This window comes from Felis catus, chromosome B4 (assembly GCF_018350175.1).
Source record: "Felis catus isolate Fca126 chromosome B4, F.catus_Fca126_mat1.0, whole genome shotgun sequence".
Lineage (NCBI taxonomy): Eukaryota > Metazoa > Chordata > Mammalia > Carnivora > Felidae > Felis > Felis catus.
Genome location: NC_058374.1, coordinates 117,277,112 through 117,302,720, shown reverse-complemented (window position 1 = coordinate 117,302,720; position 25,609 = coordinate 117,277,112). Strand labels below are relative to the sequence as shown.

The 25,609-nt window shown below is 44.1% G+C and overlaps 1 long non-coding RNA gene across 1 annotated transcript; it reads right to left on the bottom strand.

Annotated features, from left to right (window-relative positions):
* Window positions 1-19,292: 19,292 nt before the first annotated feature.
* LOC123386689 lies at window positions 19,293-24,862 on the bottom strand. The gene is made up of 3 exons (XR_006600980.1): window positions 24,478-24,862; window positions 23,945-24,025; window positions 19,293-23,449 (listed from the first exon to the last, which is right to left on the bottom strand). It is a non-coding gene; the product is annotated as an uncharacterized LOC123386689 (long non-coding RNA).
* Between the last annotated feature and the right edge of the window lie 747 nt (window positions 24,863-25,609).

The window sequence follows — 25,609 nt, the reverse complement described above, 5'->3', positions numbered from 1 at the left end:
TGCTGCTTTTGCACTGCAATGGCATAGTTGAATAGTTGTGACAGAGACTGTGTGGTCTATCAAGCTGAAAATATTTACTTTCTGACTCTTTACCAGTAGAGTTCATCAACCCCTGGCATAGGGCATCTGAGACAAATGAGATTCTGCTGTTTTGGTTTTTGGTTTGGTTTTAACTGCATTTTCTTCCATGTTCCAGAGAAAGCCCTTCCTTGGCACACTGGGTAAAAATCCTAGTGCCTTTAACACACTTCACATCCAGGAACTTCATATTCAGAGGAAACCAAGTTGCTGTGCTTCATTTAATTCCTCTTATTTGGTCTTCTGACAAGGTGGAAAATACGGTCCCAGCATCTGAGACAGCCTTTCAGGCCCTTCTCTCGTCTCCGACCAGATCTACGCCTTTGTTCCTGATGATTCCCAGCCCTGGTTACACGTCAGAACCAACGTACCAGGGCCTCAGCCCTGAGAGTCTGAGGTTGAGCCTAGGAATCTGTGTTTCTCCACCCAGACAACCTCTTTCCTCATGAAACCTTTATAAATGTCTTCTTCATCCTTTGGAGTACGCTCAGACCCCATTTCCTCTGAGAAGTCTTCCAAGATCCACCAGATGAAGTACAAGGCCATTTCTCCTGAACCCCCAGAGCATAGTGTTACAACTTAGCATTATTTATATGACTTGTTACTCTGCGCCCCACCCCCCCATTCCATCTCTGTATCACCAATGCCTGCCCCAAAATGCTAATTTGTTGCTGTGGAATCAATCAATTCATCAATAATACTTTTTTGGTTGGATTGTTCAGCGTATTGTTAATACAAGGAATGATACACCACAAAAGATTGTGAGTGATGTTGGACAGTACTGACTGAGATGTGAACAATCACCGGGAGGAAGACAACTGACGACTCTCACAGGGCATTAAAACTGATTCCCAGCCTCAGATCTTTTAATTTCAAAACTCATTGAAATTCATTAACACTGCAACCTCCATATCCACCCCAAGTTTACGTTGCATCAGTAGAGGGTAAGGGAGAATAAAATACAGTGTTAGGGTGTCACAACTCCACAAACTGTGAGTCACTGCTGTAATTTCCAGGATGAGGGAAGCGGAGACACTGTGCTGAGCTGCTGGTCAAAATCACTTCCTTCATTGTAGAGATGTGGCGTCCAGAAAGATGCAAATGGTCTTGGGCCTTTTCTCTTTCAGCGATGCCCAGAGTTCCGGTGTAAACAACTGCTTTGGATTTTAAATGTGTAGATCGAGAAAAAGAGGGTATTTCAATCTCTTGTTTTGATCCTACGGGTTGCATACGACTTTGTAGGAAACTGCAATCCTTCTTTTTCAGGCAGCATCAGACAGAGGAAGCCCAGGAGATACCTGGTGGGTGGGTAGGACGTCATGCTGTGCATTAATGGCAAAGATGGGTAAGCGGCTATTTAGGGGGTTTCAAAACTAACTCCTTAATGGTAGAAAAAGCTAAGGGACTGGAGGCTGATTATCGCCTTTTGAAAATCCCTGAAATTCAAAAGAGAATAGTAATTTGAGAGCAGGAAAGGAAGGCCAGGGGCCACAACTAGGCTTTCCAGAGATAATAGTAGAGTAGGAGTCTTCAGAGCAAGTAAAACTCCAGGGCCAACCACAATGATTCAATCCCTTCTCAAGGGTCTATTTGCGTGGGTTGATAGGCTTTGTCTGAGGAGGCTGGAGCCAAGTGAGAGATTGACACAAAATCAGAATAAATGAAGTTGTTTCACCTGAAATTTCAGGATATTCTGAAACCAAGTACTTCTTCCCCTTGGGGCCCAGCACACAGATGGGGGGAGGGCGTTTTCCCCACATTGGCCCTGAACCTCGTACTCCTTGCAATCAAGAGGAATCCCCCAAACAAGGAAGTCAGACAACTCATGCCCCTAAGACATAGGGGGACACCTTTATTCCCTCATGTTTCTGTCTGGGAGAATCTCTAGTAGGAAAGAGAGAGAGAAGGTCTCTGACTGGCAAGTGTAGGAGAAGAAACTTCAGTGTTTGGCCCAGCTCCTTCCTTCTTCCTCTTTGGATCCAGCTTGTCTGGAGAAGATACAGTCTCTGTTCTCCACGCCGGGGGATGCTTCCAGTTTTCCAGCTTGGCCCAGGTAGGTAAGTTTAATCTGGGAATGAAACTACATCTAGCCAACTGTGCTCATCGATGGAAGGTTCATCCTTCACTTTAGCTTTTGTAGTAAGACTATCATTTGGATCTCCATCCATCTGGCTCCTGTGCCTCTATCAGTTGGTTCTGAGATGGGACAGGAAGGAGAGGTGTTATTTATTGGGCTGGGGGTCTACCCAGCCAGTTCATGCTAGACACCGCTCTTGGAATTCCAAGCAATAACTTGAGAATACTGTGTTTGCAGGGGAGAGGGGCACAGTATTGAGTTTCCACAGGAGCAGGCAGAGGTTAGACAATGTCACAAATGAGGCATCCCTGGTCACAGGGCCTCACGTGTACCCACAAGTTGATGAGGCTATGAAGTAACCCAGAGATGGAAGAGAAGAAAAACACTATTCTGCAGGCTGCTGTCAGGAACCAGGCACCGTGGTTTGTAGGTAAGGGAAGCTGGGTGATGTTGTGCTATTGAATTAGCTTTAAACTAACTTCTGTAGGGCTCTGTGAGCGCTCTAAGGACAGACGCTAGGGTGAAATGAAGGGGAGTAGCATCTTCTCCCTGGAAAATGTCAGTAAAAACTCTTACAAAGGGGTGAGACTTGATAATATTACATTCAGCCTCCTTCATCTCCATAGCAATGTATATTTGTTGAATAAATACCATGGATACTCAAGGAGGAAAAATTATTATTAGAAAATGTATATAATGCCTCAGTCCAAAAAGTGCCATTGAGAAGATGAACTCAGTCGGCCCTAATAGCATGAATCCTGTTTTATATTTGATACAACCTGAGGAGTAGAGATATTAAGTGATTAGTGAGTTCAAGGTCACATAGTAAACGACAGACTGCAATTAAAATCCAGGTTTTCTGACCAAATTATAAATCCTTTCCACTAATCTTTGCTGTGTTACAACAGAGGACCACAGGACCTAAAGAAAAAAAGGCCAAGAAGGAGAGGTGGGGAAACCACTGGCAGGTCAGGTCCTACCACTAACAAGTCTTCCTGCATTTCTTAGTTTCAGCCTCTGCGCCTGGAAAACGGTGGGCCAAGGGCATTGGACCGGAAAGTGTCTAAGACTCTGACATGCTATGAAGGTCCTGGATGGTTCTCCGTGTTAGCTCACCTATCTCAGTAATTCAAAGCAATTCTGACTTAGGAAGCCGGTGCCCAGAATCTGCTCAGCGGAAGGTGGGGCATTCAGCCTGTTACCTAGAGCAGCAGATTGAAAACTTTAACCAACCTACAGCAGGAAATTAAGTTTACGTCTAAACCCAATGCACATGTACATGGACTTGAAACAGGTTTCAGAAAACAGTTTTTCTTCTTAACTTCTATTTTAACATTTACCCTATGATACCTTATGACATTTTCTACCCTATTTATTTGTTTAGAAGATGTTGGTTAAAGCCCACCGATCTGATTTTATGACCCATGAATGGTATGAGACACACAGATTGGGAAGCTGAAAACTGAGAGGTGGGACAGAGCATGGGAAGACAGGATCACAGAAGCCAGAGAGAGCAACAAAGAGAATTGGCTATCATGCCAAGGGAGAGTACGTGGCTGTGTGCGTATGAGCCGGCGTCCTGCTAAACAACCCTTCATGCTCTCACATCGTCAACTATCACACCAAGCGCTTTCCCACCTCTGCCGAGAAGGTATCTTCCCCAAATGCAATATTTAAAGGGTACTTTTGAGCGTCCTAGCTTGGTTTATCCCTGGCTTGACTTATCAGCTGGTCAGTCAACAAGTTTCTTGAGGAGCACTTCACCTGTGTACACAGCAGGCTGCTATACTTACCATGGGGGGGAATGTGATATTTTAAGGGGGTGGCACATGACATGGTCAGGGGGTTGCCAGGTAAAGGCTGATTTAGGTAGTGGTCTATGGATGGCATCACCTTTGATGGTGTGAGCCTCCACCAAACCACGCTGCTGCTTCCTGTTTATCTGTTTAGGACAGATTTCTTGGTTTAGAAAGTGGGCCTAAACTTCTGCACGTGGTCCTTTGGTCTTGGTCCTCACCACACAAGGCCTCATATTTAGCTCTGATATTATCACCAAAGGATCTTATTTATGCAGTTACAGAGATAGCCTGACAGACTCCATACAAGGCATTCATTGCACATCTTTAAATTTCCATCCTGTTCTCCAAATACCCTGCTTAAAGTGCACTAATATTTTTGTGGGTCCATAATTTATATTCTGCTAGCACAGTAATAGTATATTGTGTTTTCTATGTAAAAAGCCACAGTTGGTTCAAGGCAAACAATGAAAATACACCACAAGTTTTATAACTGTCTTTTAGCATTTGTTCAGTTTGCAATATACTGAGAACCTCAAAAAATGGTCATGGTCTATGCCTTTCTCAACTGTGAGAGGCCCACCCCCAAAATTTGGTGACACAATTTTCTTGGAACATTTGCAAGTGAATTCACTTATAAGAGAGAACATTCCTTTCTCAGAGTGGCTGATATGCTTACCTCTCCTGCCCAGAGGATCCTCCTAGGTAACGAGAAAGCCAAGTTAACATTTGAGAATTTGTTGCTTGGTGATCGATAATTAAAGTACTATGAAACGAATATCTTATCATAGAGGGTACTCTCTGGAAACCAGAAAATGCTCATTCCCCAAATACATTGTCCCCAACTCTACATTCTGTTAGACAGTAAAGCCAAAGATGGCCTTTCTCTTTGTGCTCCATTCTTATTTCTAAGTTTATTTATTTATTTATTTAAGAGAGAGAGAGAGAGAGAGAGAGAGAGAGAGAGAGCACGTGTCAGTGCATGCATGGACACATAAGTGGGAAAGGGTCAGAGAGAGAGGGAGAGAGAGAGAACCCCAAGCAAGCTCTGCACTCACAGTGCAAACCATGAGATCATGACCTGAGCTGAAACCAACAGCTGGATGCTCAACTAACTGAGCCACCCCAGTGCCCCATCTTTGTGCTCCATGTGCTTTCTTCAGACATTAAACTTCAGTCAAATAGCTGTTCCAGGAGACCATGAAGATATCTGTTTTCTTCCCATCACATGTAGATTTAATTTGTTTAGTTTAATTTTCCAAGAGAAAACTTACTGCCAAGCCTCAGGTTCAACCTCCCTGTAGGTACCACACACTCCCAATATGACACGGTACAAAAAAAAATAGACACCATACCTGACCTTGAGGATTTGCCATGCTAAAATGGTAGGTTAAACCAAGAAATCTGTCCTAAACAGATAAATTGGAAGCAGCGTGGTTTGGTGGAGGGACCCATGGATTCAATAGCCTAGGCTTTCTTCCCAGCCCTGTCTTGTGATTTTGGGGAAGACAGCCTCCCATCTTGAAAATGGTGGGCCAGAAGTGGGGGTGGCTCAGGAAACCTCTCATGACTGGAACCCATTCATTCATTCATCAGATATATATTAGTGCTTCCCATGTACCAGGGTGTGCCACAACTAAATGGCAAGATGAGTAAGATATGATTCCTGCCTTCAAGGGACTTCCAATCTACAGCCTCTAGCTCTAAAATTTCACACTTCAAAATATAATGATAATCAGAGAAATTTATTTGCACAGGGGCAGGTTGACCAGCTTAGTAAGGCCATGTGCTACATGGGAAGGGCTCCCATGGGATCAAATTTGGTCAAATTTGAGAAAGCGCCTTTATCCCTTGCAGTCTCCATCTTCTCTTCTACAGAATGGGCATAATAAGATCTACTTTGGAGCATTGGGAGGATTAGAGCTAAGATATAGAAGGTGACCCACACATGGTAAGCATTCCACACACCCCCTCTCCCAGTTTCACTCTTGAACTTCAATGTCCATTCTCCATCCAAGCAGTCAGAATGATATTTTGATTGATCTTAAAAATATAAATTGTGTCATATCACTTAGAACACTCTCATGTGCCCACCCAGATGTGTAGGCTCCTGGCTCCACATATGGCAGCCTACAAAGATCCTGCATGATCTGGGAAGACAAGATCACCACTTTCCCCTCATCACTCCCACCAGGAGACCACAAGCCTCCCCTCTGCTTTCTCAAAAAGATGAGTTTGCCTCAGGGCCTTTGCTCTTTTCATTTCCTGAAGAATTACTGGTTCTTCACCAATCAGGTTTCAGATTTCTTTGACTCAAAGGTCAAAGAGGCCTTTTGTGGCCATACACCCCTCAGCCCAGTCACTTCTATCACATATTCCTGTTTAGTTTTTGTAACATCGGCCCCAAATTCTCTTATTTGCTTCCTTGTGTATTGTCTGCCCTACCTCCCTCAAGAATATAAATTCCCCAGAAGTAGATTCCTTGTTTTATTCACTATATCCCCCAAACAGAGGCAATGTCTGGCACATAACAGGTGCTCAATAAGTATTTTTTGAATTTATGTTGCTGTTTTAATGATTATCATTATCATCGATGGCTGCAATTTATTTGAGTAAAGATTTCTCAGATAATGTCTGAACCTTGAGCCAGAAGAAGAAACTAATTTTATGTCTGAAGCACAAAGCTGAGGAGGACTAGTGGGAAAGTCAGGAACTGGAAGGAAGGAGAGTGTGGGCCTAAAGGGGGCCTTTCAATGTAATAGAAAGAGTTCTGGATTTTAAGCTAAGACGTCTAAATACTAGGCCTAATTTAATCACAAGTAACCTCAACCCTCAACTCCTCAGGCCTTAGTTTCCTCATATGTATAATAAAGGAAAGGTTGAACTAACTGGCCTTAAAATTTCCCCAGCTCTGTGCCTTGAGGAGAGGGCCACTTCTGTGGAAGCCCAGAAAAGCATTTGCATGAGATGCTACAGGAAAGCGGCCAAGAAGGCGGTGATGTGTGGGAGGCCCCTGCTGCACGCCCACTCAGACATACTCAGCCCTTCCCAGGGCTTGCTTCCCGGACAGGGCCTGGCACAGGGCAGCTGCTCACAAGGTATTGACTGAGTGAACGAGTGGAACCACAGAGAGGGGGAACTGACAGTTCAGTGACTCAGAAGGAAGGACCACTGAGTCACCGAGCCACTTCCTGTCTTGCTCAGTGCCTCCACGCCAAGTCCTAACAGGGTGGGAAAGCGGCAAAGGGTTTCAGCTCTAGTGGGTCCACGTGCAACAGTGCCACATGGAGAAAGCCCTCAGGGTTAAGGGTGTGGGGCGCAGGGGAGGAAATAAAATAGTCACCTAACCTTTGTTTGAGTTGTGGGCAGCAGACCCTAACATACAACTAAAGTCATACAGCCTGATTCCTTTTTCAGAGCAATAAAGTCAGTTTCTAGAACGTCAGCTATAAAAGGGGCTGTATCAGCTATCTAGTCTTGTGTAACAAAGCACCACTTAGTTGATGAAAGCAATAGCCATTTTATTTGCTCACGGTTCTGTGGGTCAGTGATTTTGGCTGGGCTCAGCGGAGCGGTTCCGCCGGGCTCTTGCAGGGGCTTGCTCACCTGACCGTGTTCATCTGGTGACTTAACTGGGGAAGGATGGTCCAACATAGCTTCACTCAGTGTCTTCTGGTTGGTTTTGGCTTCTGGCTGAGCCTTTCTCTCCACGTGGTCTCATCCTCAAGGAGGCTAGCCTGGGCTTGTTCACGTGGCTGCAGCATCTTGTCAGGAGGTTGGTAGCAGAAGCCGTAAGGCCCCTTACTGCTTAGACTCAAACATAATGTCACTTGTTCTCCATTTTATGAATGAGAGAAAGTCACAGGGCTAGCCCGGATTCAAGGGAAGGGGAAAAAGATGCTATCTCCTGTTAGGGTAATGATTACATTGCAAAGGAGAAAAACATATAGGGATGCAAGAAACTGTGGCCATCTCTGTCAACAACCTACTACAGAGGCCTCGAGGCTCATGCAGGGCTCTCATCATACACACATAGGTTAAGTGACTTGGTCAAGTCCAGAGAGTTAGCGGCACATGCGGAATGGGAACCCGCACTTCAGTCCCAAGTTCCACACGTTGAAAGACCTCTTCCATCCGTAGCCTTATCTTCTTTACCCAAACCTTCTGACAGAGCCAGTCTTTGGGAGCACTGCACTTCTCAGTCTTCCTGCTTTGGATTTGCTGACCAATCCAGTGACAGACTTAGGAACAGAGTCCTGTTTCTAAGGCTACAGCTGTATTGGTTCTGTGGGCCTCCTTAATAGAAAAGGAGATTCCAGTCCATCTTCTGGTCCTTTGGGAGCCTATCAGGCTCCCAAGCCACAGGTAGATTTGGCAGCAAAATCCCATTTCACTGGGCTCTGTTATAGTCATTTAATAAAATAGCACTTTGTAGTTATAGTTTTTAAAGCAATATGCCCCTAGAATATACTGGAAAGGTAGTAAAGCAATCTTTTAGACACAACATGACTACCAAGAATTAGTTCACCAGAACAGCTTCTGAAAGTGAAGGCTGAGGGAATAATCATCATCATCTAATATTTATTGAGTTTTAACTACATCCAGGCACTGGCTCAGTATTTACATGTACCAGCTCATTAATTCTCATAACTACCACATGACATAGGTATTATTGCTATCCCTGTTCATAAAACTGCTCTTAAATGTCACCTTTGTGTCCAGTTGCGAAATCCAAGGTCTTATTTACAGCTTTTAGCCTTTTCACCTCTGCATAATTTGAAAATACTTATTCATTCATTCATCCACACAGTCATTCTACTGGGTGACAAGACCTGGTCTAAGTGTAGGTGGTAATTGCAGTAAACAAGTCAAAAACACTTCTTGTGCTCAGGGACCTTCCCGTCTAGTGAGGTGGATAGACATTGAATAAGCAGCAGCCTGCAGGATGCGTGTTGTAAAGAGGGAGCCGGGGAAGCCCTCTCAAAGGTGAGTCTTACTTCCCTTGGTTTCTAGGAGTTGAGACTCCAGATTCTACTTCCTTATTTCTCTGACCACTCCTTTGCTGGTTCCTTTTTCTCCATTCGTCCTTTAAACCTTGGCATTCTCCAGAGATTTGTCCTCGTAACTCTTTCTTCTCTAACCATTGGTGAACTCACCAGTCCTGCTTCAGCCATCACCCCAGCTCCACCCCGGGTTTGGATCTCACCTTCTTCCCTTCTGGTCCATATGCTTTCCCCTGGAGCTCATCTGCACTCTGCGGCTTCAACACCTGCTGAAGATTCCCAAACTTGATCTCCAGTCCCCTCATATTTCCATCTCACTACAGGATGTTGTAATCCATACATCCAGAATCATGCCTTGGCCATTTATACCCCCTTGCCGATATTTTTAGTTCTGTCTTCAGCTACCCTTGCCTTTTCAGCCAGCTATAAACACCGTTCACCTTCCAGGGCACAGGGAACAGCCAGCTCCTCCAGGAAGTCTGCCCCACCCTCTTCAGATGGAACCAGTCATTTCTTCCTCTGACCTCTTTTCTTTCCCTACCCCGCCCTCCTCCCCTACCTATCACCACCTTACAGAACGATTAGCTTTGTCTGGGTCGGCCTCTGCCACACCGAGTGTCCCCTGAAGACATGGACCACGTCTTGTTCATCAATACATGTCCCTATGTTTCACCACCCAGTAAACGTCCAAATACCATTTGTTGAGCTATTGAACTCAGTTTGGATCTAGAAAACTTTTACAATTCCCCAGTCGAAAGCCATGCCTTTTAACGAGACCACAAGGTGTCTTAGCATTTCTGTTAGGGTTAGCTCAGTGTGCCTGTGTCAGTCACAAGACTGGGCAAACTATCTATTTGGAGGCACCCCCCCCCCCATTTTGTCTTTTATCCATGAACACCCTCCAGTACCAAACATGTAATGAAAATGTTTGTGGCCCAGAGTCATTTCACTACCTTTGTCCATCCTTGGTCAAAGGTTCATTCATTACTTAACAAGTACTAATTGAGTGTTTTCTTTGTGCCAGGTATTCAAGGCACAAAGAAATTTAAATTCTAGTAGAATGACATGGACAATAAACAAGCAAATAAATAAACAAGATAATATCAGATTGGTAAGTGCTGCAAAAGGAATAAATGGGGTGATAAGATACAGTGTAAGAGGGTAGGGGCCATTTTAGCAGGCATGATAGAAGGACTCAGGCACAAAGTTCCAGGAGGCGAACAGGAAGGGTAACAATCCCAACGCAGGAAAGAAAAAAAAAAGGGCATCTCTGAGAAGTTGAAAGGAATGTAGATGTGCATTGGGTGGAATGAACATGAGGAACAAGATGACATTGGAGAGGCAAGCAGAAGCCAGGTCAGGTGGAGTCCTGCAGGCATGGAGGGACTTCTGATTTTATTAAAAGCAAAATAAGGAGTTATTAAAGGATTTTATACACAGGAGACACACAATCTGATTTATTTTGTAAAAATAGCTCTCTGAAAAGAAAGTACAGAGGGTGGAGTGAGAACAGAAAGACCAGTTCCAGGATTGTTTTAATGGTCCAGGCAAGGTCACTGGGGGCTTCGAGCAGGTGCTGGCTTCGGAAAGGGAGATGACGGCTCCCATGAGCACCTGCTCAATTCTGTCTGCTCTCACTACCGTTCTGAACCATCAGCCCAGCCAGGGGAGCGACGCCACTGCACGCCCAGGGCCCAGGAGAAACCCATGTGTGGTGGGCAAGAAATACCCAGAGCTGGCCGGCCGCCCACATCCTCTCATCTCTCGCTGTCTCCTCGGCCCCTTTCCTTCTGGCTCAGCCCCACAAGAAGGAAAACTCTGCCTCTGTGCCAGCCCTTCAGAGGTCTGGAGAGACTGGCAGGGCACAGGAATGCCTGAAAGCTGAGGCGACTGCAGGATCCAGCAGGTGTGGGCAGCAGCCACAGTGGTCTCAGGTCCTACCAGCTGCCTTACTGTAGATCCCCATTCCATTTACCTGGGGCTGCTGTCCCTATCTTGATTTACCCTCAGACTATCCAAACGCTTCATTGTTGCCCTGACTGCTAAAACACAGTTCATGTTTTTCCCTGCAAAACAGAGAAGTGTTTTCAATTCATTAAATGGAGTTGAAGCGAACTAGCCAACTGTTAGGAGGAGCTCCAGTGTGCCCAGGGGCACTGGCCCCAGCCCACCTCTTCACCTGCTACCTCTCACCCCCGAGCGTGCACACTCCTGCAGTGTACCAGCCTCCTTCTCCCCTCCTGGGACCTGGTGCTCCCCCCTGCTTACCTAACTTCTCCTTCAGGTCTCGGCTCTAATATCACTTCCTTCTAGAGGCTGTCCCTGAGGGCTGCCTGCCAGTCTGCGTTAGATGCCCTGATTAAATGCATTCAAAGCACTAGGCACTTTTTCTTCATAGGATTCACAGTAATTATAATGCAGCACTCTTTCCCAGCAGAGTGGAAACATATGCACCACGGCTCAGGTGTTTTTTTTCAATGCTTAGCTTAAATTTTCATTTATTTATTTAATATATTTATTTGAAAGAGAGAGAGAGAGAGAGAGAGCGAGCAGGGGAGGAGCCGAGAGAGGAAGGGAGAAAGAGAGAACCTTTAACAGACTCCATACTCAGCATGGAGCCTGATGCGGGCCTAGATCTTAGGACCCTGAGGGTGAGACCTGAGCCGAAATCAAGAGTCAGGCGCCTAACCGACTGAGCCACCCAGACGCCCCATAAGTATTTTATTTCTATAAGTGGTCTCATTTGCTCCCACTCATGCTGATGGTGGTAGTGGGGGTAGGGGGAAATCTTCAACTTGCCAGTGAAAAGTAACAGCCTCTCCCAGTTTAAAATAATCTGTTTTCCCCAGGCAATTAATTCAAGGTTGCAAGTTGCTGGCCTTGGGCACTATCAAGACGCCTTGGGCTACCATTGCCTCCACGTCTGCAATCTGGGGGTCAGCTCCACCCTCCAGCCTTTGACTACAAGGCCACCTCTTAGTTTGCTGTAGCCGGCTCACAAGCTAGCATTCTCAGACGTCTTGGGAGTATGTCTTGAGGAACTTCTACATCCCCTATGTGCCACACACAGGACAGGAGGAAGTGGGGCGCAATCTCAGGCCCCCTTTCCACGGAAACACATCCGCCACCGTGTCGACTCCACTGTGGCTTCCCCATGGTTTATGGGGTGCCCAGAGAGAGAATTTCCTCTCATATCCAAGCGGAAGGCAGAGCCCAGTCTCCTGTGGTCTGACTCCCTTTCTGCTACCTGGACTATTCTGTATCCCTGCCGTGTGCTCAGGATGGAGAGACACAAGTCTTTCTCTTCCTCCGTTCTCCTGCTAGTGGAGTTGGGTCTTCCCTTTCCTTCCAGTCTTGTGAGACCCTGTGATCTGTGATGTGGTTTCTGAACAGATTATGTATGGCGGATGCCGAATGAAGCCCAAGATGCAGGTTTGCCTCTTCATATGTAAAGGCAAGTTTGGGGAATTAACCACCACCTTCCCCCTGCCCGCCACGCCCCTTACACTTTTTCTTTCTCCCACAGAGTTTGTCTTTTAGGATTATTACTTTCTTGCAGATTAAAAAAATCAAGTTTGACTCCCTAAAGCTGAGGAGTGACCTCTTTCTCCTACCTTGCTTCCAACCTCACAGAATCCATCCATTCCTGGGCGGGGGCCACACGGTTTTCAGGAAACAAAATGAACCCCGGCTTAATGTTTTGTTTTGTTTTGTTTTAACTTCTTATTATAGTAATTTGTGTGAGTCTTTGCTGAAGGTGTATCTCTATAATCTCTTTTGCTCAGCGCTGTTTTCTTTGTGACGAACACACATACGTGTGATTAACATACACTTTGTCCCATGACTTAAGCCAAGGATTAAACTTTGTAATAATGATAAAATGTCAAAATTGTCAGGGACCATAGAGATCATTTAGTCCAATCCTTTTATTTCAGGAGAAGAAACCTAGGCCAGAGTGATTAAACATACTATTCAAAGTCACATCAATAATGGCAGGTGTGGATTTGAACCTCTAATTCTTCTGCCCCCAATTTATTACTGTTTCCCATTTCAGACAACCGCCTTTGCATGGGATTTCATTTGCCTATTTTGCCTAAACCCAAACTATGTAGTTTCATCAAGAACCAGTTGCCTTCATAGGTTTGTTTATGGAGACAGAAATTGTCTCCTTCTCATTTTTTTTCATCTAGCCTATATAGATATGTCATTTTCAGAATGGAAATAGTTTACTTTTTCATGATTACCAAAATCATACCTTCTCACTGTAATAAAAAAAAAAACTGTAAAGAAATCTTTAGTGTTTCTAGCATTTAACATAGTGTTGGTAAGTGCTGAATTGATGTTGAATGAATATTAATGAAATAAAAAGTCATGCATAGTTGTGCTACCCAGAAATAATTATTCAGTGTATGTGCTCGCTATTTGTACACGTATAATAAAAACAGAATTAGATATTTATTTTTCTTTTACCAGGTTCCTTCAAAAGAACACATTGAAACATATTCAAATAACTTGTAGCCCATTCAAGGAGGTCACCTGGGGAGGTGATATTCTTATTTCAATAATGTTATTGTGCTAATACACTTATGGAGTTATCTTCCAAGGTTGTTGCTAATTATTTTGTTCTCAGTATGAACAAATATTAATCCTTCGATGGATTTTATTTGGAACAGGAATGGCACTTGAATGATGGTGGAAAAGGTGGGTGTTACTGTTTTGGATAAAAAGCAAGACATGAATATCAAAGAATGAGATTGACATTTGCTGGATGCATGCTTAGAAATTGCTTTGAAGATTGGCCCCCACAAGGAGTTCCAAAATGTTTCTTGCAGGGGCATCATAGGAAAAGATGCATATCTCCCAAGGGGACAACTTAGAAGGTAATGGTTTGCATCTGAATGTAAATATTCCAGTGAATGGGTTTTAAAGACAATTATATTGGTTTATGGTAATATTTTGTACAATTTCAGACTCAGAAAACTGAAAAGTGTCGTTGTAGCGAATTTTAAATTTAGCTTAATGAGATTTTTTTTTTTTAATGTTTATTTATTTTTGAGAGACAGAGACAGAGCGTGAGTGGGAGAGGGGCAGGGAGAGAGAGAGACACAGAATCCCAAGCAGGCTGCAGGCTCTGTGCTGACAGCTCAGAGACCCAATGTGGGACTCAAACCCACGAACTGTGAGATCATGACCTGAGCTAAAGTTGGATGTTTAACCAACTGAGCCACACAGCCGCCCTGATTTATTTTTTTAATTTAATTTTTTTTTTTTTATTTTAGAGAGAGAGAGAGAATGCATGAGCGGAGGAGAGGGGCAAAGCGGCAGAGAGAGAGAGAGAGAGAGAGAGAGAGAGAGAGAGAGAATCTCAAGTAGGCTCCACAAGCAACTCAGAGCCTGACACAGGGCTCAATCTCACAACCCTGGGATCATGACCTGAGCTGAAGTCAAGAGTCTGGTGCTCAACTGACTGAGCCACCCAGGGGTCCCTGTTTTGTTTTTAAGCAGGCATTTTTAGGTCTTCCATGATCTTGGCTGAAGGTGATCAAGGAGTTTCTTACCAATTGCAACAAGCTTTCTCTTGTAGCTGCTTTGAATTTGTTCCTTACTGCTTTGCTTTTCTTCTCAATGTCCACCTTTAATTTTATGATACTTCGTAACAATTCACAAGAGAAGTGAGCCTCTCATATACGTCTGCACTTCCTAAGTTATAACGTGTTATTAGAGCAAAAATGTACCCCATTTTCACTTGAGGGGGCACAAGTGTCTACAGGAGCCAGGCAGGTCATATACAAGTGTGAACAGAGTGTCTGTAGGATAACAGTGCCAACCTGATGACAAAGGTGAATAACTGACGGCCTCGGTGTTGGAAGGCAATAGGAAACGGTGGGGGACTGGGAAAGTCAAAGAACACTTCCACATGCAAAGGAGACCAACTTTTACCACAGGGGAGTGAACTCAAGGTTATTAGACCTCCTGATCTTTGGTTTTGACAAGGTGGAAGTCTAGGTTTTTATCTTAGTTCTCTTGATTTTTAAATGTCGACAAATAGTTCAAACACGCCAGAGGGGCAGAGGAGCATAATGGTCAACAACTTGCATTATGGAGCCAGACTGCTTGGGTTCAACTTCCACCTCTGCAGTTTTTTAATTAGCTGTGCCACTTTAGGCAAGTTACTTAACCTCTCTGTGCCTTAGTTTCCTCATCTGTAAAATGAGGACAGTCATATAGTTCCGATCTTGTAAGTTTGATGTGCAGATCAAGTGAGTTTATATATGTAAAATGTATATACGCCTGGCCTATAGTTAGTGCTACAGAAATGTTAGCTTTTATTATTTAAAATGAGAAGCCATTGTGTGGGCTAAATAAAACACATCTGCAGGCCGAATTCAGCCCATAGATTTCCAATTTGGGCACTGTGGTCTAGAAACAGGAAAGAAAGCTTTTGGTAATCTAAGGCAGTTTGTATAAAATTATAGTCACTATCTCAGCATACTCCAAAGTACACTAAGAGTTTAAAATAGGCTAGAAAAGTCAATCTGACCCTTGGTAACTCTCCAATTTTCTGATAAACACAGTGGTCACTCAGCTGATCTACAGGAGGTCGGGGGGGGGGGGGGGGTTCCATTTCACCTGTGCAGGGCTCTATAGGTATGGCAGGCTGAGTGGTTAACATATTGAAATAAATGAACAAATGAAATAAAAATCCAGAAACAGATGCTCTCCTAGCTGACCCCATCCATGACTTGGCCAATCCAACTACCCCAGCTTCTGCCCCAGTGACTCCTTTCCGGCCCTGCTTCTGTTCCACGGCATCTGTTCTGGTTGGTTAGTGTTCTCTCCATACCGGTCGTTAAATATTCTGTTTGTCACCTCTGCACTTAGGTGCAGCAATGCCAAATAAATTGCAGATTCAACCATTAAAAGGTGTGTCTTCCTACAACCTATTTAACACTCTTTGAGCTTTAGTTTCCTTATCTGTAAAATGGGGGTAACACTAGTAACTATCTCTTATTATGATAAATGAGGGAATCCATGTAAAGTGTTTTGCACAGTGCCCGAAATATGTCAACCCTCTCCATAAATACTAGCTCTCATTGGTATTAATTTGCATACGGTATCACCAGGTGAAGGTCATGTATTGAATCTCTTAGAGCCTCAGGAAGGCTTAATCTAGTTCAGATGGGCTTGCTATTCAAGGCCTATAGATTTATAATTATATATAACTATATACAAAATTATATTTTATTTATTATTGTAGGTTATTACAGAAGCATATAAACACATTAAAATAATTTGGACAATAAGAAAATGGGGGGAAATCTAACAACCCACCAGTCTAGAACATTAGCTTCTAAATAGCATATTTAAATAGGATTATGTAAGAAGAAATTTTCAAGTGAATCAAATACAATGTGACACCTCTCTGTCATTTGGCCAGACAGCCCCTTGAGGGCAGGGTCATGTCCATCTTGGTTACTGCTACATCCCTGGCCCCCGCAGAGAGCATGGCCATGATTGGCACTTAATTATTTATTGAATGAATGGGTGGCTCAGTCGATTGAGCATCTGACTCTTGATTTCTGCTCAGGTCATGGTCTTATGGTTTGTAGGATCTAGCCCTGCCTCGGGCAGTGTGCTGACAGTGCAGAGCCTGCTTGGGATTCTCTCTCTCCCTCTTTCTCTCTGTCAAAATAAATAAATAAACATAAAAAAATAATTATTTATCAAATTAATGCACAAATGTTGAATGAATGAATGAATGAATGAATGAAAACGGGAGAAAGCAGGCACAAAACGTTAGAGCACAGGGGAGCCCCAGGCTGGGTATTTGTTAACCAGGAGTTGACTGGCAGGTATCATGGATCAGAATTCAGTTTCTGGGAAGGTAGAGTGGGGAAGAAAGTGGGGAGTCCAGATCTAGGAGTATACACGGGGAAAGCACAAAACAGGATCTCAATGTTCAATGAGAAGCCCCAGCAATGAGGTGGAAGCTTGGAGCTGCATGGTCCTGCTCAGCTGGTTGTTTTAGAGACCCCTAGCCCCACCCCTGCTCAGGCATCTGCTGGTCTTGGAGTGTGGTAGGTCCGATTCCATAGGCAGCTGCACCCCTACTGGGCCAGGTGGGAAACAAAGCACCCGTAGATAGCTGGGTAGTCCCTCCCCAGGTTCATCATCCTCAACGTAATTCCCCTGTTTGTTTCAGCTCCGTCTCATACCCAGCCTTTCCTCACTCCTGCTGCTACCCTTCAGTGGGAATTAAGGCTCCTTCAGTGGAGCCTATGGAGGACTTTAGGCTCAGGTCAGCTTGAGACTAAAAGATCCTTGTAATATGTCTCTCTGTGAGCTGATCCTAACTTACAGAAACTAGCCCTGCGTTGTTGACTTCTAGAGATGGGGAGCTGTGTTTAGTATGTCACCTTGTTCGGTGAGATAACGGCTGGCATGCAGGGGCACGGCTGTGGTGGTCACTAAAACATTGAAATAAACTCAGCAATTGGAGGGTTAATACTGGGCACAGAGAGAAGGACCTCCAATAGAATGTCCAGCAAGTTCTCCAAGGGCTAATGCCTTGTTATGAAATGTATTGAAAATCACTGCTGACTGTTCTTAAAATGTAACCCAATCCTTGCATATTATATAAATGAATGAGTGAATGAACGAATGAATGAATGAATGAAGGCAACAGTTGTTCCCTAAATTTGTGTTGCATGAACGAGTTTTCTCTGTCAACTGTTTTTTGAAAAGGCATGTATCTCTCACATGCAGCAGAATGTCCTGAATACATCTTAATCAGCGTTTGAAACTAGTCTCAGAAGTCAAGGTCACCCTCTTACTTGTAACTGGGCTTTTATATAACACACTTCAATCACCCAACTGGGGCGACTGTCAGAAAAGCTTTCTATGGTAAGTAACACATCCAGAGCACAAGTCGTATTTTGCTTTACATACTTAAGTGAAGAATTGGTCCCTGGCTGAACATAATGGAAGTCATTTGTTCTGGAAAAAGCAATTCAGAAAAAGATATCACCTAAAAAGCTAGAGTAGTCTACTCAGAACTCTCTCCTCTGATGGGCTGTGAAAGATACTTGGGCTTAAGCGCTATTTTTCGAGGGGTAAGGAGTGTTTTAATTTCCCATAATGGCTTCGTCTAGGAAGTCAGTTTATTCACGGTAACCATTTGCCCCTGCAATGTGTGATTGGCCCCATCTGAGAAGTAACGGATGCTCCTTTTAGTGCCTGGCAGTTAAAGCAGTTTGGAAGTGATTTCCACAATTCCTAGCCAAAGTTGAAGGGGTTTCAATCAGTGGGAAAAGTGGAAAGAAACTCCTTGCATTTCAGAGGTTGTCCTTGAGAAGACTCTCTCAAGCCTCCAATCAGGGATCTGGTAACATTTTTTCTATCATTCATCGTCACCCATCTCTGCAGCGAGAGGAGCCCAATTTTGGTTTCCTATATAAGGACCAGCAATAAGAGGAGGGGAGTCCCTCAAAGCCACTCTCTCTCTCTCTCTCTCTCTTTTTTATTTTAGCCCCTTTCTTTCAGATTTAACCATGGAATTACTTCTCCCTGTTAGAACTGTAGTTTTCGTAACTCAGCCCTAATGCCAGAGGGCCATGTGGCCTCAGAATGGACAGCACACATCCTTGTAGCAACTTCCTCGGAGCCCTGGAGGGTGGAGGAGAGAAGAGGGGTGGGGAGGGAAAATGCGAGCCCTCCCTGGAGTGGGGGTACAACTCTTCTCACATCCCTTATGAGTGAGCTTCTCCAGGCACATCGCTGGCCAAAACGGGGGAGCCGAACCCAAACCCTTGCCTTGTGGGAAGTGGAGATTTGGTCCCTTTCAGCTTTTGTTCAAAGTCTCCTATAAAAGGGAGCCGCCCTGTCCCACCCGGGACTTCAGGGAAGCTGTGCCCTCCCCAGAAATGACAAATGGAAAAGACAGAACGGACTCCAGCCAGGCCAGGATACAGTCTCTGGAAAGAGGTTGTTTTTGTCTCCAGTGCCATAGAAAACACATCCTCTTAACTTATTAAGTAGGGAAACAGCACGATCACACACGCTGGAGGTTACCAAGGTGAACAGAGTCCAAGATTAAAATCTGCCAGCCCAGTGGTGCATGGAAGCGTGGAAGGCCCAAAGAGGAAATCTAGTTCACTGTTGGTAAATTTTTTTGGATGCTGTTTATGTTTGAACTTTTCTCTGTTTTCCTGTAGAAACTTCCGTACCCTCTTCCTGTGTCCCTACAAAAGGCCTGGACAATGCAGTCCCAGCACCGCTGTAGGACATGGGCAGGGCCCCACCTTCCTCCTTCCTGCAGGGATATCCTTTCCTATAGAAGAGGTAAGAATGTAAGGTTCATGTGAAAATGTTATTATATTCCTTATCTCAGTCATTTCGTGATTTGCCGTTTGGCGACAATAAGTCAGCCTGGCCACATTCACAATAGAGGTGGCCCCAGTTCCTAGTTTTGGCTCGTGCTGTTTTCTCAGCTGAAGAGGGCAAACGGCTGTTAAAAATGCTGCTTGTTTTCCAGGATCTTATCAAGAGTTCACGTCTAAGGCCAGAAAGAGAAGGGAGGGCTCCATTTTTTTTTCTCTCTCCTCATTGTTTCCAACTGATTTGGCAGGAAATGGGAGTCCTCTACCTGTCCCTCCTGGGAGTAAAATTGATTTGATTTCATTTTTCAGATGTATCCGTTACCACCAGGAGTTGGGGACATTTCTGCTCTCCCCGAAGCAAATGTGCCCTGCATTTACACAAATGACATCTTTCAAAATTGGAAACGAGTCAAATTTAAATGGGGAGCTTTGGGATTGGTGATTGCCATAAATTGCCTCAGAGAATCTCAGCTTTGTTTTATCTTCTAATTCACCCCTTTGTAAAGTGCCTTTTGGGGCTGTGGACTTTGGCTGACTTCAGCAAGTTTGTGTGTGTGTGTGTGTGTGTGTGTGTGTGTGTTGTATAGCATCATTGGCATAGACACTCAGAGAATCGAAATCCTTCACACAGCGTTTCACATAAATTAGGGCAGTTCACATTAACAGCTGCCTAGGAGCATATGTTACAGATGGGCAATGCAGAACTCAGGAGAAGGTGAGTCAGTTTCTCAAGAATCATAGTGTATCTGTGGTTGACCCAGTATTTTCTGTTTAACCGAGTTCAGCCAATTCAGTCAATTGGGACAAGAATCAAGGTCCACCTAGATGCTTCATCTCATATAAAATCAACCTCAGATGATTACATTTTGAAGGGCTGGGTTGTTTTGATATCTCTAGATAAAGTTTAAATATAGGAATTATGTAAACCACAGTTTTCCCTAAACAGAAGGATCTTTCCTTTCAATGTCAACACTTCACCTTAAAGCTAAGACACAGAGCCTGGACAGTTACTAGATGGAATCATAAAACAATCCATCCTTAACTACCCTCAAGACTACAAGAACTGGAAAAAGCAACTTTATTCTGCTCTAGTGGGATCTTGGTTTTCCCGGGCTACATCATCCTCAATCCAGGACCCTGCCTCCGATCCAAGAATCTCTATCCCCACCCAGTCTCGTTATGGAATTTCAGCTCCTCACGTGCACTGCTCATGCTGGCGGTCGTTTGTGGCTCTTCTGCTGTGTGAGGATGTTTGCAGTCAGGGAGAAACCCTCCAGACTCTCTCCTACCACATGTGGGTCCTAGGTGGCCCACGGGGTGGCTGCTGCTCCCACACCTGCCTGCTCCCCCACCTCCTTGGCTGTGTTTGATCAGAGCCATACTTACCCTCTGTGTTCATCCTGGGATACCCAACTGCTGCTTCACATACAGATGTCTGATAGATCTGCCAAGAGCCACCCCAGATAGTTTTTCCACCCAAGCGAGACAACCAACTTTAGACCAGCCTCTAAGGGATTACATTTGTGGGAGAAAAATATTTGACATCCTTGTATTGTATTAACCAATGCTTTCCCTCAATCCCAACATTTCCTTTCTCTCCTTGGTGCTTCCCCCATGCCCCTAACTCTCTTTGAAGCAGTTGGGCAATTCTATGCTGACTGCCTCAGAGAAAGGATGTTACAATGGAAAACAGCCGGGAAAAGACTCTTCCTGACTTTTGAGTTTCAAAAGCTGAGGCCATTAGGGAAATGGAAAAGACCCACAGAAAGGACAAAACATTTGGCAGCAATGTCATGAGTGAGAACAATCCCTCACTAGCCCCACTCCCTGAGCTTCAAGAGTTGGAGAGAGCCAGAGGGGAGAGAAAAAAATTGGTGAAGTCTGGGACAAGAGGGCGAGATCTGAAGGGGCCACATGCGCATGAACAGAAACAGCATCCACAGTATACCCATAATCTACTCAGAACTCTCTGCATCACTCATGCCCACGGGCTATACCAGTTGACATCCGGTGAGGATTTCTCACTGACTGTTTAGCAGGAATAACAGCCGTCTGTGCTCCCAGCTTGGCTGTGATGTCACAGTTGGACTTACCCCATGTGATCAACCCAACAAACAATATCTTAGGGCACCAGTAGGCCCCCAACAAGAATGGTGGGGCCCTTGGGCACCTGGCAAGTTATTGCAGTAGGAGGAAAAGTCCCTGTGTCTACAATTAAAAGCTGAATGAAATCAGCTCAAGATTTTCCCAGACCAAAAATCATGGTTAAGCCTCACCTCTATCCAAGCTCTCCTAATTATATGATTCCTCTAATCTTCTTAAGGGAACTACATTGCTCTTGTATGCTGAAGATCTTTGAACTGTTTCCCACAGAGGTGGTCCAGTGATCTATTTGAGTGATTCTACCTTGTGTTGCAATTCTAGCCTCTGACAAACACTTGACCTTGATTTTGACTGTAGGTAATTGCCTGGCTTTCCAGGTTCTCATGCTTGTCTTCATAGAACCCTGCTCTCTTCAGCTCCCAGGAAAGGAGGGTTTGTGCAGCTTTAATGTCTCCAACTTCACTAGAGTGTCAGTCTCAACACACCAGCCATCCTCCTTCTCATGGGCTCATCAGTCACATCAATCACACACCGAGGCATTCTCTAACTCTGAAGACAATCCACCTCTGTCCCATCTTCTCTAAGATTGAGTGAGTTACAGATAAAATGGAGTCTTCAGAGCCACGCCATAAGTACCAGAAGGTGGAGGTTGTGCCTGGGATGAGTCAATGTATGAGATCAATGGAACTGGGTTGAACGTGTGGCTGGTCTGGATCACTTCTCACCAACATGGGGTCCCTTCTTCACTCTCTTTTCTCCCATGTGACTGGTACCTTTAGACGATCCTGAGGACAGTCCCATTCTCTTCCTCACTCAGGGAAGGGTAGTAGGGTTGCTCCAGACCCTAAGGAAAGGCTTTTAGTCTAGAGGTAAGTTCCTGAGGGTCACAAAGTGGGCCCGAGAGCCAAGTGCCAGCAGTTGAAGTTTTAAACTAGAGAAGGAAGGGTATAGGGACACCAGGTGAGTCCTCAATGCTAAAGTTCTCTGATGATGTCTACACTGAAAGATGACAATGGAAAACGTAGAAGTGTCACTTCTGATTTATGGCACATACTTAGCACATTGTTTATTTTCATCTTTGCTTTTTCCTTTGCCCACCCTGCTTCACAGAGGTGTTGTGAGGCCTAATGTTAATAAAGTGTTGTACAGGTCTCAGATACAAGTTGTAAAGAAATACAGAAATGAGCACCATCACTGTCCCTAATTAGCCTGAAGCCAAAGGAGTATTAACTAGATTTAAAGGTTAAAGGTATAGGAATATTAGTGCGTGTTTCAAAAGCTACCACATGGGGGGTGGGGGTGGGGGGATGTACCATAAAAGGTGATTTTTTTCATGGTGAATTTATAAAAGCATTCAGAGGAAAAAAAATGGAGAGGAGCAAACATCAAGGGATTATTAGGAGTGACCATGAAAGCAGACTAGTTAGTAAAAACAAACCAGGTCCTCAACCAAGGTGACATCGTGACTGATTTTTATGTTAAGATTTTCACATCAGGTCTATTAAAGGAACTGTTGGCTCCATGAGTGTTTATTGGATTGAATACTAGCTGAATTAATGGGGCATTGGGTGGGGGGGGGGTGAACATTTTTTATTAAAATACAGAGGCTTTGTGGTAAATTATGGTAGCTATGGGTTTGCAGTTGGGAGTGGGGGATGCTTAAGAATATTCCTTCTACCAATTGCCCTAGCAATCATATCCATCCTAGGAGGTTCACTGCCTCACTTCTGATCTTTGGTGACCTTGGGGCAAGTTATTTAAGCCTTTTGTGTCTTGGTTTCCTCATTTGTAACAAGGAAATAGTGAATAAATACCCTTATAGTTGTCACTCTGAAGAAACATCAGTTAACATTTGGAAAGCACTGGCACATGGAAAGTTACACTAAAGGGCTTACTATCCTTGTGATGATTTTCATCATTATAACTTCACTCTTGTCCTTGGAAACATCTTGAACAGAGAATCAGTTGGAAACCGAATGTGCCTCATATAAGCCCCAGAGAAGGTCTAAGGACCTAGGGAAGAGAAAATTGAGAAGACAAGACACCAAGTGGAAGGAGAGTGGATCTGCCATGATGATTTTCTTGAACAGGTTTTCACACATTCTAAATGCTTTTACAGGCTGTTCTACCTCATCCAAAGCCATTCTCAAAATAATATTTGGCCTCATAGAACCAGACTGTTCCAAGGATATTCAAGGCTTGTCTTTAGCCCAATATTTTGAAGCAATGTTAGATACCACAGTATCATTCGGTCCTTCTCTCTCCATTGTCATGGTATTTTCTGAGAAGGATATTTTAGATAATGGAAAGGAGATGGTTAGTGGTGATGATTTGTCAATTATTTTTAGCTCTCCTCCTGCAGGGCGCGTGTGATGGGATGGGATTATAGTTCTGGGCCCTTTGGGGCATTGGATAGGGTCAGGTGGCTACTTCTGGCCAGTGAGTTGAGAAAGGCAGTGAAACGGGTCACTTCCAGGCTGAAGCATTCAGCAGCAATGTAAGACTTACCAATCATCTCCTTCCCTCTGGTTTGGAAGTCAGCAATGCTGGAGATGGTGACTGTCCGTCTGCCTGCATCCCTCAATGGCTCTGATAAATGACAGACAGAACCGACTCATTGCCACCCCACTTCCAACCAGTCCCTAGGGGACAGGGAGCATGAATGAGAAATCAAATGCTATTGTCAAAAGCCGCCATTTATGGGGTTATATGTTATGGCAGCATAACCCAATCTCTTGTGACTGATGCAGGTATCTTTAGTGTAAAAATCTACTTGCACACTAAACAGTGAACTACAATAGTGATAGTCTATTCTGACTATGGTCCCCAGGTAAACCTTTGAAAAACGCATCTTGTGTTATGAGATTCATCCTTTGGCCTGGTTTAAAATCCCAGCTCCTTGGCTCTGCTCCTCTAATCTGACTTTCTTTTCCACAGCTTTAGTTAACAAAACCTTCTTCTCAAATCAGACCACACTTCTCACCATGGACCCTCAACAAGCCGTATTTATTCCTACCTCCCAGAGTACTCACACTATTTACCTCACAAGAACAGCTACTGGTCTCTGCCTTCTTAAATCCTATTCTTTGATTGTAATTGTTACTATCTTTCCAGGTAGCAAGGGAGAAATTACTGTGAAACTCTGGAACATGATTATTGCGTTATTATTAGCAAACATAGATCAACACATAAAATACAAGAGGGCCATGGGAGGACCAATGACAATGAGATGGACCAAGGATTATGATGTGCAACTGAGGTCCTTGCATGTCAGTATGGATATTATCTAGTCACCAAAGCATCATACCCAGGACTCTATCTTGCAGCTGTACTATCACAAGTGTACAAAGTTGCACTTCTTTTTTTTAATTGATTTTTAATTTTTTAGAAGTTTATTTATTTTTGAGAGGGGGAGAGAGTGTACACAGGGAAGAGGCAGAGAGAGGGGGAGAAAGAGAGAATCCCAAGTAGGCTCTGCACCACCAGCATGGATCCCAGGGTGGGGCTCAAACTCATGAACCATGAGATGATGGCCTGAGCTCAAGTCAGATGCTTAACCGACTGAGCCACCCAGATGTCCCCAACATTGCACTTCTGAGATATTTGCTGCACGGTATTTATCCTGGTGAGAAGCTGGCAAAGCCTCAGTGGCCACCAATATGACACAGACTAATTATCGCAGATCTGTAAAGGGATATGCTGGGCAAGTTTAAAAGGAGTGAAGTAAAAGACTATGTATTGACATAGACAGATAAGCATGATATACGGTTATGTAGAAAAAGCAACTTGGAGAATAGTACACGTGGTATGATTTGGTTTATGTTGTTAAATATATTTTATATTCATAAAACCTCTGGAAGGATATTCACTAAACCAATAGCAGTGGCTGTGTCTGTGAGGTAAGGCTGCTGGTGTGGAGTGAGGAACTCCACTTTTTACTGTATTCCTGGAATTCTTATAAGAAGCATATATTACTTTCATGATAAACATTGTAATACTATTGTTCATTGAGCACTTACTATATGTCAGGTTGCCACTAAGTTCATGTGATAATCCTCAGGATAAAACATCATGAAGAAGTACTTTTATTATCCTTACCCAATAGACAAGAAAACCGAAGGACAGGGAAGTCAAGCAATTTGCCCAGAGTTGGTAAGTGTGAAAATTGGAATC